Source organism: Ptychodera flava, chromosome 15 (genome assembly GCF_041260155.1).
Source record: "Ptychodera flava strain L36383 chromosome 15, AS_Pfla_20210202, whole genome shotgun sequence".
Taxonomy (NCBI): Eukaryota; Metazoa; Hemichordata; class Enteropneusta; family Ptychoderidae; genus Ptychodera; species Ptychodera flava.
The window spans coordinates 27,547,965-27,561,208 of NC_091942.1; the positions used below are offsets into that span (position 1 = coordinate 27,547,965).

General features: G+C 37.7%; 1 protein-coding gene and 1 long non-coding RNA gene across 2 annotated transcripts in view; one reads left to right on the forward strand and one right to left on the reverse strand.

Annotated features, from left to right (window-relative positions):
- Positions 1 to 10: 10 nt before the first annotated feature.
- LOC139151738 (uncharacterized) lies at positions 11 to 4,196 on the reverse strand. The gene is made up of 3 exons (XR_011556484.1): positions 3,849 to 4,196; positions 3,131 to 3,207; positions 11 to 1,157 (listed from the first exon to the last, which is right to left on the reverse strand). It is a non-coding gene; the product is annotated as an uncharacterized lncRNA (long non-coding RNA).
- Positions 4,197 to 7,743: 3,547 nt separating this feature from the next.
- The window catches only part of LOC139150767 (uncharacterized), a 97,796-nt gene continuing 92,295 nt past the window's right edge, over positions 7,744 to 13,244 (forward strand). Inside the window, exon 1 of the mRNA XM_070723163.1 lies at positions 7,744 to 7,918. The gene's annotated coding sequence lies outside the window, so the exon portion shown is untranslated. The remainder of the gene's footprint in view (positions 7,919 to 13,244) is intronic.

Here is a 13,244-nt window from a genome sequence, read left to right on the forward strand (position 1 = left end):
TCAAAAGAAGTATGGAGAATATTGGAAACCTTTATTCACTTTTGACATACCCATGTCAATAAATACCACATACACATTGACAGGGGTGGGGGCATGTATTTCCTCCAGAATTTGAATGGTGGGTCACCAAAAAATATCGTGGCAAAATCAAAATCTCCCTTCCCCGGATGTAAAAAATTAACACTCCCTAATTACAAGTCAAGACTTCTAATGTTCCTGTCTTGATGTCTGTGTGTTTACATCACAGATCTACATTGTACAGTACTTTAGCATGGGATTTAAGGAACACATGAATCAAATGAAAGAATCTTGTTTCCTCACGTGTGTTCCTTGTTGGTGTCTGTGAGATGCCAATAAAAGTAATCAGAGTAATCAGTCAAGATGGCACACAAAAAATTCCATGTTCAGCAATTAAAACTCTGCAGTGGAATGAAATTGGTGATAATTTGTAATGCGATGTTCAAACAGATGTTCTGTGATAGCAAAAAAAATATCAAATCTCACAAATGCACACAATTACAACAGCCTGTGAGTGCACTTTTTCAGAATGCCCATTTACTAGTTGAGTATTCTTTTTTCTTCCATTTATCCACCTGTGTATTCTTTAGGATCCATATTACAGAAAATGTCAGCATTAAAGTTTGGGAAATGATCATGTGCCTCCCTGCATTCCACTTAAATACTGATGACCTGTATTTCAACTCCTCATATATGGTTCTGATATCACTATCAACACTAGCTTTTGTATGTGTTCCTGACTGAAATGCAACACTGAGTTCTTGAAGCTAACGCTTCTCAATGTCATCACAGTACAACAGAGTCTTTCCAATCCTGGCAACAGCAGCACTGGTTTGATTTAGTCCCCGTGATTTCATTCTTTTCTCAGCAAGTCTACTTGGGAATTCCATGACATAGTAACCGTCCAAATTATTTCCTTCTCCTCTGATAAGTTATGAACCTATTCCAGGTTATTAGATGACTGAGCCCTGGTGACAACAGTGCTTCGGTACTTGCTTGGAGAAGAAAAGCCTCAAGTCTATACTTGATCTTGTGACTAGAATAATAGACAAGCATAGCATATCTCCAATGCCTCAAGCATCTCTCTCCATACCATAGGATATATCAGGCTTGGGAATATGGGTCAGAGTTGTTATTACCTGTATCAAATAAAAAAAAAGACATTGGTTTCTATCTATGAATACATAGAATGTAATTAAAAGCACAAATAGTATAAGATTCTATCACATTAAAAGTTAATATCAAAAATACCGTCAAGGACAGTGTGCTCACATTCGGTTTGCATTGGTCCATTCGAGAAATATTTAAACCAGGAAAAACAAGAATGTCAAAAGCAAATAAGGTCTCCAACTTTAAGGTACTGGAGGTCATCTTTAGGAACATGCATATCAACTTCTATAGCAATGAGACAAGCAGATCCTAAATACATAAGCAAATGTCAACAACAAAAAATAGACAGAGAAGGTTTGATAAAAAGAAAAGAAGGGAGTGGGTAAAAAAATGTACCAGGGATCTGGTAAAAAAAGTAATGCTACCTCATCAATCTTCTAGACCCTAACCCCTCCTGATTATCAAATGTTCCATTCCTTGGTATTACATAACGCCAGATGACAGGAAATGTATTTACAACCTTGGGGAGTATTTAATTAATGCGATGAGTGTTATCATTCTAATGTAAACAGTGCTTAAGTTAGTTACAGATAGTGAAATGCCTTCCACTGTGGGCGGTGATTACAACATCTGGAATTATCCTGGATCCAAATTTGTCATCAGTTCTTGAATGTCTTACATAGAAAAGTTGCAAAAATTGGTCCGCAACGAAAAAATTCACCTCAGCTTTGTTTTCTGGATCAAAATGTCCTACAAATTGATACCAAATATGACAAAATTATGTTCACAGCCTTCAAAACTGTCTCACAACATATCCTGGGTTGTAGGTCATCTAAGGTCACAAACTGAGAAAATTACCTAAAATATACAAATTTGGGGGTTTCCCAACACTTTGAGCAGAAAATATGTCTAAAGCATACCTCAGGACTTTATACCAAATTACAAAGCTAACAAACAAGTAATTTTGAGAACAGGTTTTCTTGACCAAAAATGATAATATTGTCTTAAAAATACAAATTTTTATATTTCAGGACAATTTCTACATATCTAACTATTGTCATCTCTGTACGTCTGTGTACCAAACATAAAAGCTGTCTGTCCAGGGGTTTTAAAAAGAAAATACTGTTTAAGATTTTTTGACCAAAAATGACAAAATTGCTCCAAAATAGTAATTTTCCCAATTTTGTCATAATTTCAACAAATTAGAAGAGTAACACCCTTGCAAAGATCCAACCCAAATTTGAGAGCCATTGGGCTGGCGGTTTCAGAGAAGAAGAATTTTTACTGAAAATGAGAAAATCACCAAAAAATTCAGCAAAAATACAAAATTAAGGATATCTTCACAATATTTGTAAAACTGTTTACGGTTCACCTAAGGTACTTGCACACAAATTTTTAGAGCAATCAAAACAGCAGTTCTTGAGTTATTAATTCTTGACCATTTTCACATTTTGTAAGCTCATTTGCATAATTTTGGCGATGCAGACTTCATTTGAACAAAATCCCATCTATAGCACAGGATGCATCCACACACCAAATACCAAGCTGAAACGTGCAGCCGTTTGCGTGTTTTTGATGTTGACGGACATACTGTACGTACATACATACATACATACATACATACATACATACATACATACATACATACATACATACAGACGCCATCGACTTCAGCTTATACGATAAACTCACATTGGTATAACCAAATGTGAGCTAATAAAACTGTTATGATCACACTTTTCACAATTTTGGTTAAAATTCACAAGCTGAACCTTAAAGTGAAAGTAGTAAAACAGTGTCCAAAATAACAACATCAGATGTAGAATTTGAGTGATGTCACATTAGGCAATTCTTTTTTTTGAAAATTTAGTGGTTAGAGTACAGACACATCAGAATCACAAGTGTATATGATATAGCAAAAATAAAATGTACAAAATTGTATGGTCTTCAATACCGCAGGCATAATGGCCTTAAAATCAAACTTAACAGAAAATATACATACCTTTTGTGTTGTGGTGTCTGTTTTGTTTGCTTCATGTCTTGTCTTGGTTGATACAGGGAATTGGTTACTTGAGAGATCTGCAATGGATCCATAAACATATGGCAAGTTATCTCTAAATGAACACACATACTCTGATGAAAATTGGATACGTGAATTGGCTTGATTTTCCCTCATCTTGTTTCCTCTGTAGAATATCATTTAACATTCGGTCACATGCCATAAGCTTACGGCAGCACTAAGACAGTTGAGGGCCACATGGTAGTTTCTGAGTATTGTGATATAGATGCACAGAATAGGGCGAACAATCATGACACTGTTTAAAAAAAAACATGCTTAGGAAACGCTATCAACCTGAGTAACAAAACCTTACCATTCTTGAACACAAATATCTCGTTATGTAAAATACCTGCGAGCAAGACTTTTAAAAATCTTTTTGAGGTGATATTTTCCTGCGCGAGGTGTTTGGAACTTTTTCCGGTCACGTTTCGGAAGTGGGAAGGCAACGTAATAAACTTTTTAACAGTTTAGGTTCACTCACAGTCCATAGACTGTGGTTCACTGTTTATGGCAACACTCTTTAGACAGATGACATGTATGTGGTCGGAAGTGATAAGTATCGATAGCTAAGATATATCTCCGCTACAAGGTGACTGGGTACCGTACGTTCAATCGTTGTGAGTTCGAACCCCATTGAAACCACTGTATATTGTATACATACCGCATTTGGTGTGCATGAAAACATACTTTTTTTTCGAGTCGCCAATCTCTCATTTTTGTGCGATCTTTCGACAATTGCACAATCTTGCTTGTTGGCTGTATTACTATAATAGCATGTTTTCATTATTATCTCTATCCTCCGTTTGTTTGCATTTGTGGCAACACAGGAACAATTGTTGCGACTGTCGTCTGCCAAAGAAACTCAGCTCCGTAGGGCAGGACGCCTGTTGCCTTTCACAATATCATCAACTAGCAAGCACCGGCCTCTTATGAAAAGACAACAAACACACACAAGACATTGCCGAGAGTCACTTACAGCATATGTCGTCTCCATGTTTTCAGTCGAGTTGCAGTGACCCAGGGTCATACTGACGGATAAGCCAATCAGCGTCTGTCCGTATTCTGTCAGCGGCCATTTTGTGTTACAAACCGTGCCATAGCATTTCCCCAGACTCTCTTCTCGCCGGTAGCGCAGAGGAGTCTGGGTAACCGAGACTAGGTACGGTGCCACCTTGCACGCACCCTGGGCCAGTTGTTCCCATAGAGGGCGCCCTGTGAGACAAAAAGAAAACAAACTGGAAACTCATAATTTCCCAACTTTTCGATTGGGATGGAAAGCCTACTAACGGCATTTTTGTTTGAACATATCAGAAATCAATGTTTTTAGCTAAAATTACTGGTGAATTTACGACGGTATTTGTTTCGTTTTGTCTTTGACCCGATGTGTCGCGCGAAATTCCCGGAACTATGACGTCACAGTAAGCTCCTAAGTACACTGCACCAGACTAGACGATGCTGAAGTTATTTTCGTATTCGTTTTCGTATTCGTTTTCGTATTCGTATTCGTATTCGTATTGGAGTCACTGACAAAATTTTTTATTTTTAGTCCAAATTTCGTACGTATTATATAAAAGTTCTGTCTTTACAGAACTTACAGTACTTTTTATATGACAATTTATCAATACTTCAATATTTGAGAATGTAAGTTGAAAAAGATCCAATCTGTTTAGGCCCTAGTTGAAAGATATCGTTGGTATAATTAGAGGAGAGATTTTAAAAACAAACGGCCAGTACACAGGCACTCCTTAGCTGGGTAGTCTGTTGAATAGATCGATTTTCCGTTCGATCTATCGATCCCGTAGTCGATATGCGCGCCATTGTAACCAAAATACTCACTAGGTTACAGTGGCGGGCAAACTGACCACGGGATCGATCGATCGAGCCGAAAATCGATCTATTTAGCAGACTACCAAGCTATTAGCGCCTGTGGGCCAGTAGTAGTCTTTGGAGGAAAGATTTTTTAAACAAACATCATTTTCGTATTCGTATTCGTATTCGTTTTCGTATTAACTTTATCACAACAACCAACTTAAACATTCTGTTGACATCATTAGTATCGATAATGGAAATTTAGCTGACCCGCCCAATTTGACGAGTTGTAAACTTAAAAGGTAATTTTCTTGTTTTAAACTGATATCTCTGAGAAAGTGATCGTCATAACGACAGTGAATGCAGGGCTCAACGTTATCGCATGCCCCTAAGTCGATGACATGCTATATTTAGACTGCTGTCGCAAAGAAAATATCATCTCATATGATGTGGAAAAGCGTCATAAAAGAAAACGAGATGAATAAAATGGTATCATAGGCCTATGTCCCGATCGGTACATTTGTTTCCCTAATAAAGATTAAATTAATGTGTGCGCTGTTGTCAGAGTCCTTATTTCAGTATGGCCCATCTCTGCGTCAACTGTCATTGCCAGAACATGTTGATCAACTTGCTTTATGATAAGATACACCAGAATGCATGGAAATTAATTGTATCGCGAATATCGAGAAATACCTGTACTCTATGATAAATAGACTTCAGCTAGTCTAGTAGCTGTCGCTACTGGCTCGATCGGTTTCCGTCATTTGTTGCTGCGAATCCGTAGCCTCTACCACTCGGGTAGGTTGGTCATTGGAGCTCGAGTGCAGCAGAACACGTCAAGGAGTGGCAGGGCTCGTTTTCGCAGCAACGTCATTTGTTACTGTGCGATCCAGTTTTAGTGTTACGCAGTTTGCCCCGCTCTACTACTCCGTTCTGCAGGTCACTCCAAAAACTTTCAGCAGTACTATTTTGGGGACCAATTAAGCCGCTAGCCGTATATAGCTATTTTTTTCAACAAAAACTCTGAATAGAAACGCAGCAACTATCAACTTTCGATAGATATTTTGTAGGCAAGAGAACAAAACTCAAACGTATATGCGATTTGAATCCTAGCTGTGATATCGCAGCGGTACTTGTGGCGTGTATTGAACTCGCTCGGGTCATTGAGGTCATCGCCACAGTCCCATCCATGGTCTGTTCTCTACTACCTCCATGGTTCTACATAATTGCAGTCGCTACCCGGCAGATTTGCCATGATATTTCAACAAAGTTGCTTGCTATTTAGATCTAGCTGAAAAAAAAACCTTTATGAAACAGGATAATCCAGTCCAAGCTTGATGAAATCGATGCTTTGATCTGCTCTCCAAAGGACGATTTCCGGAAATGGTCTAGCCGGTCACGTGCCACTAACGCAAATATTCATTACGCACGTGAACGCATGAAACATGTTGCAGTTACTGGTTGCTTGTTTTCCCTTGTCAGCTACATTTTGATGACATTTTATGCTGGGATTATGATTGGTTCATTTGAAATGATGTGACAGCACTAAAACTGCTTCTGATACTTGATTGGATTGTAGTAAAATTTATCATTAAATTCATGGGATATTTTGACAGATCATTCAAGATAACATCAGCAGACACATTGGCAGCGCTGTGCAGAGGAGAGAACGCGCTCAAACCTTTGAGTAACTCCGCTCAACGGCTATGCTTATTCAATGCGTATTTTGGGGTCATGGCCTTTCAGGACAATGCTCCGTGAACACTGAGCGAATATATGTTGTATTTGATCACGTATATGGTATGGAGAAATGTCTTGAAAACATTCAGTCGCAATCTCATAAAATTTGGTCGCCTATGCTACTGAAAATGGTCGCTACTTTGAGCCCTGATTGAATGTAAATACATGAATTATCGGTCGGTCCGGTTTTATGTATAATATTGCTCACATCTTTACTCTGAAAGATAAACTACCTATTGTCATTGATTTATGTTACTTTCTCCTTGTAGCAGCACGTACAACTTAGTCGTAACTTGCAATTTTGTAATTTTTGCCTTACCGCACTCCCTGAGTTTTGTAAAGTATTGTATTGTATCGTTATTATAATTTATTTCAGGTCTACGTAGAGCATATCAAAATCAAGTAAAATACTTGAAATACAAAATTGTAAAGGATATGATCATTCTAAAGTGAGTCCAAAAGGATGACCGGATATAACAATTTTCATATTTTTTTATTCAGATGGTTGTCCTAGACCAGTCCCCCGTTCATCATAGCTTTCAACAGTCACCCGTTTTGCAGCGCCTCACAAAAATCTGCCCTCCCCGCAAAACAATGGTACAGTCCAGGGCAGTTCCTTTGCATCCGCTCTCACGAGTCCCATTACTTGGCACTGACCACCTGATTTAGGGGTGCATCCAGCTGCCCGGTCAAGAGACATTGGCAAGCAAAGATGCTGCCTTACCAGATCCCAACCGATTTTAAGTATTTTTTCCAAATAAAATGAAGTGAACAAAATTCTTTAAAATCTACAAATGCAAATTTATGTAAATTTAACCAAATTTGGCAGATGAAATTACGAATCAAATTATCACAATATTTAAACCTCAGTAAATATCGTATATAGCACGTTTCATACCTGAAACCTGGACTAAAAATAACAATTTCTGTCAGTGACTCCAATAACGAATACGAATACGAATACGAAAACGAATACGAAAACGAATACGAAAATAACTTCAGCATCGTCCAGACTAGACTTTTAACAGGTCGTCTGCGCAACCACAGACAGTGCACATGCGGCATATCCTTCAGAAAATCTCACCATTTCCCGAAGCATGAACAGTTCTCCAGTCATTCCGATGTTGTTCTGCAAAACTTCAGCCGGACACGAGTGACAGAACCACCGTTGACAGCGAGCAGGTAAGTACACCTTACAGCTTCCGTGTTCTCTCAATCGTCTGCTCAACCTCCAAACGTTGAGCTGGCCCACGTAACGTTGAGCTGGCCAGAACTTAAGAAGGGTCTCCAGATCATATGACAGATAAGATCACAATAATGGCGCGTAAAAGGTATCTACGGCAAAGCGCTATGGAGAAAGGGCCCAACAAGTGTGCATTCCATAGCTTCGTGGACTATAGAGGTCTGTAGGTTCATTCTCATAACTGGTTCGAGGTCCTTGTGTTGTTATGATACAGGACCTTTCATTTTTGAGAATGTCGCTTTCGGTTCACTGAGTATTGAAGTGAACCACGTTGTTTGTGAGTGAACCACACATTGGCAGTGCACTATATATATATCCACTATTCGTACATTTGTAATTTCGGCTAGATGGCCCAGTGATCGACTGACCAACCGCTGACCAGAAATTGTAAACAGTGCTTTGTTGGTAGTGATCGCACGTATTTATTACAAAGTGCAAAACAAATCAGTGGTTTATAGCTAAAGAGGTTTAATACAGAAGGTATCAAATATATTTTTATCACTGGTAATCTCTTCTAGAGCAAGAAAAGAACTGAGGACGCTGGTTTGACATATCCGGATTTTCATTCAGTATATTTTTAAGTAGTACAATTTGCTGCTTAATAGTTTGAAGTCCATTGCATTTAGTTTCACTTTGTCCATGATTGCGACGCCCCCAGTTCTGTTTCTTTGAAAATTCTGTTATTTCAGGAACTGGCAGGAGACTTTTTTGCATGGAGCTCTTCAGCTGCTGTTTTTTCTTTGATATATAGTTGTGAAGACCAGTCATTGACAGAAAAATTTAATTTTTCTACATTTCATCACTTTCTGGACGTCTGTATAATGTTGAGGAAATAATAACTTCATTACACTACTACATCTTCGGTGGATTCATTTTGTTAAAAATAATGATGATAATTATAAAAAAATTATGAAACCAATTTTCATATATAAGACAGGGAAAGAGGATGAAAACCCGAGCCAATCAGGGACAACCAAATCCCTTACGTCAACATGTGTAAATCAAATTTTGACACACTGAACAGTACATACATGGCATTGCAATCAAGACTGATTATGTTCATGACAGTGCAAATGTGAACAAATTTACACAGGACTCCTTGTTTTTTCATGTGAGCAAGAGCACAAACTCCAGGACACAGTTTTGTGTGGTGAATTTTCTTTACAATGGAACACTAACTAGTGTTTATTCAAAACAACCACCACTGTTAACTGTAAAATAAGTTTGATGTACATTTCATTTTTAACCTTTCTTTGTAGTATGGGCAGACTTTGTGCAGCTCATATACACATTACCAGGTGAAATGACTGAGAGACACCTATGTAACGCGTACAACACATATGCACATTAATATCAAATGGTGATGAACCCAAACATGCAAAGGATGAGTGCAAAACTGAAAACAAAATCCTAAACTTCTTCAGCTAAATTTCACTCATGATTTGCTGTTATCAATGCATTGAGTATATTTGATATTGACAAAACGAAAACAGGATTATATTATGTTGTATTGATGTAGGATTAACTGCCTTTCCTTTCTGGCAAATGAGTGACGGACTGTGACATGCGGTTTTCCAATTATCAGCATAAAGTGGCTCCATGTTCGTGGCTTGTCTTGGGCTGTTGGCAATTTTCATGTTTGCTTCAGAGTTGTTCTCAGAGGTTAACATTAAATTCCAATGAACTAAACTCAAGATTATGTATCATTCCACTACATGTAAAAGGAAAGGAAAGGAAATATTTTCAGTGCATGGAAAATTCAATGGACGTGAAAGGTTTACAAAGAATGATTCAGACAAGTATTCATTTAGGAGAAAGTATGATCCAATGTTACGTGTATTGAGCACTGAAAGTTCCCCCACATCGAGGAATGACTGCAGACATGTCCCAGGCTTAGTTCAAACTGTGTCAGTGGCATTGGTCTTCACTTGATTTCAGACTTTTATGGTACCTCTTCAGCTGAACACAAACCCCTGTAAACCAGACTTTCAGTAATGTTCATGCAATTTCCAAAATTGTCTTGATACTTGTACTCATCATATCACCATCATCACTGGCAATTGTCAATGTTTCATAATGCTTTTAGTTCAGGAAAGTTGTACCAATCTATGGAATTGCTTATACATTTATGGCTTTTTGACCATTTTTAAATCTAAAATAACATAATCGAACATAACAAATTATGATACAATGATTCTTGCAATTGTTTAGGTGATCCATGGAGACTGTGACTAAACATTACATGCTTGTGGGTGCTAGACTGGCTCCAAGATCCTCTAAATTTCATTGTAGAACCAAACTTCTTTTAAGGTGGACGGGTACAAAGAGAAAATGCAGTTTCAGTTTGAAATAGTCATTATTTTCTCAATATGAAGCTTGCAACTTCTATTGCAAATTAAATGTCACCTCTTCCCAGTCAGCTGTTTACATTACAATTGTCTGCTGTTGACTTAATGTAGTAGTATGAAGTACCTACAGATCTATTGTTGAGCTACAGTCACTCCACGTGATGTCAACATATGTGTTTGGAGGGACTGTTATTGAGCCATATGCAATTCGCCCTGTACTTTCTATGGTTGAGCCCATGATCCTGGACATTTCGCTCTATGAAAATAAAAAAGTTTATGCAACACAGAGTGGAAGAACATGCTATTGAATGGATAGCACTGGTATCTAAGGAAGTTATAATGATAAGCTACATATACCACCATTGATTGATTTCAACTGAGATCACCTGGTCATAAAACTTCAATTTTCCAATATTACAATCAACACAAGTCACCATGCATATTTTGCATATTTTGACATGCACCTTGTTATGAATATCCTTCAAATATATTTAGTTTCATTTTAACATGACGATAATGACATGCCATTCTTGGTAAAACTGACACAGGACATAATAGGAAGTGGCCATTGTGGCTTGCAGTGACCTTTGCTCAGACTGTGAATAGTAGAGGAAGGCTTCCTTTCTGATTGAAAAGATAATCACTATCAAGGTATGCAAACAAAAACATAAAGGGAAAATATTTGGCATTTTTGTTACTGTGTAGACAGTAAGGAACAAGTTTGCTGATGCTGTGCTGAATCTCTGGGAATGAGAGTTGTCTTTTTTAAATTCTTTTGGTGATTACACAGAATCTGGGAAGGAAGTCATTGTTTTCTTTGCCAACCTTAAAACATTCGGATTTCCTTTTGGTAATTACTCATTTACATAATCTTTACAACTGTTAATCGCAATGAACACTGTTTAAAGGTGCCTTCTCAATCCCAGGTTCTCGCATTAGTGAATGTGTCAACAGCCAATTAACAGTTTGTCATTCTTTTGTTTTCCATTGAATATTTCATCAAGTAAATAATATTTATATAAGATAAATCTCATAATTGAGGGGGGGGGGGCTTTAAAGATGAAACAAGGGCACACAGTCCATGTAGCCGACAATGAGATGCAAATGATATGCAGTCAAGTCTCCTCAACTGACTTTCAGCTGTTTGTTCACTTTCTACTATTTTTATAGTATTTTATACAAAGGCACAGACTTATTCTACCTGCAACTTAAAACTGATAGTGATTTTGTAGCTCATTCTTTACTATTTTTCATAGTTTCGCTAGCCGGCAACAGACACTTCGTGTTCGTGTCGGCTACATGGACGATCTGCTGTAAGGTAAGTGGCACACAGTCCATGTAGCCGACATGAGATGCAAATGATATGCAGTCAAGGTCTCCTCAACTGACTTTCAGCTGGTTGTTCACTTTCTACTATTTTTATAGTATTTTATACAAAGGCACAGACTTATTCTACCTGCAACTTAAAACTGATAGTGATTTTGTAGCTCATTCTTTACTATTTTTCATAGTTTTCGCTAGCCGGCAACAGACACTTCGTGTCGTGTCGGCTACATTGACGATCTGCCGAAACAAGGCCTATGAATAACATTTACAGAGAACACCACATTAACCCATCAAGCCATTTAGCAAAATGCCTAGTGAGACAGGGTGTCATTTGGCCAGATAACAAATGAATTGGCAATCAACTTCACTGGTTGGGTACAGCAATTGCAAACACTAAAATCAGCGGGTAATCTCAATCGGTGTCAATTGTGAATTATTCTTCATTTATTTTCTAAGATACACCATGAGAGAAATGGTTTGTACCACTGTGAGATGTTTACGCAGCCTGTAGTATCAGTATCAATTTTATGGCCAGAGTTGGGCTTCCTACTGACTTTTGTATTACAATCGCTGTACCAGACCACTGAAATTGACCGCCAATTTACTTGTTATCTGGCCAAATGACTCTCTGTTTTACAAGGCATTCTGCTAAATGGCTTGACGGGTTAATGTGGCGTTCAGTGTAAATGTGTTGAACAAGATGACACTTCACTATACATGTATGTCTCTTGAGTGATATACTATATACGTGTATGTTATTACAGTAATTGAGTGACTTGTAACAATTACTTTTTTCTGTAAAGACAAGAAACAACCCGTTAAAAGAGGTATCAGCAAAATTCTTCAGACTTGTAAAACGTGTGATTGCTGTTTTCCAATCAAACATAATTTCATGTCAAAGTCAAGATTGTGCTCGTTAAATGTTTACCTTTTCAAATGCTTACAAAGTGTGTTCATTCTAAGAACACAAATACCCACATGTACAATGCTGTTTTGAGTCTGAGATGACTTTTTGATACAATACATGTACTTCAAGCTGAGAGACAATTCCTTTAAAAACATAAGTTGATTATCAACTTTGTTTCTTAACAAAATCATTAAAGTACAGTGGTAATGACGCTGCGTGTACATGATTTTTTTGTTGATAAACATAAATTTTTGTAAACATAAGTCTTCTCAACTTCAATCGGAGTGAGATGGGAGCGGTCCCTCACTTTGTTAACACCTTTGTAAGACTCAACATCATGCAATAGTAAAATATTAAAGGGGAAGTTCACCAAGGATGATTTTTACATATGTGGTAGCTCTGTGGTCATTTACCCAGGAAAAACTATTTTCACCATTTATAACTCGCAAGATTTTGTACAAAACCGTTAAAATAGTACAGGAAGTTGCCCATGTAATTTGAATCATGGGAAAAAAGCTCCAAGCTTGGAGCTTGCATAATGTCATATGGAAGGGACCATCTCTGGACGGGTATGGCCTCCACATTGTCCACTCACAGTAACACAGTGGTAAACAGCAACACAAAATATGACAGTGGACAGTTTATTATGAGTGAATCATCGTGTATGCAAGGATACTCAGTATA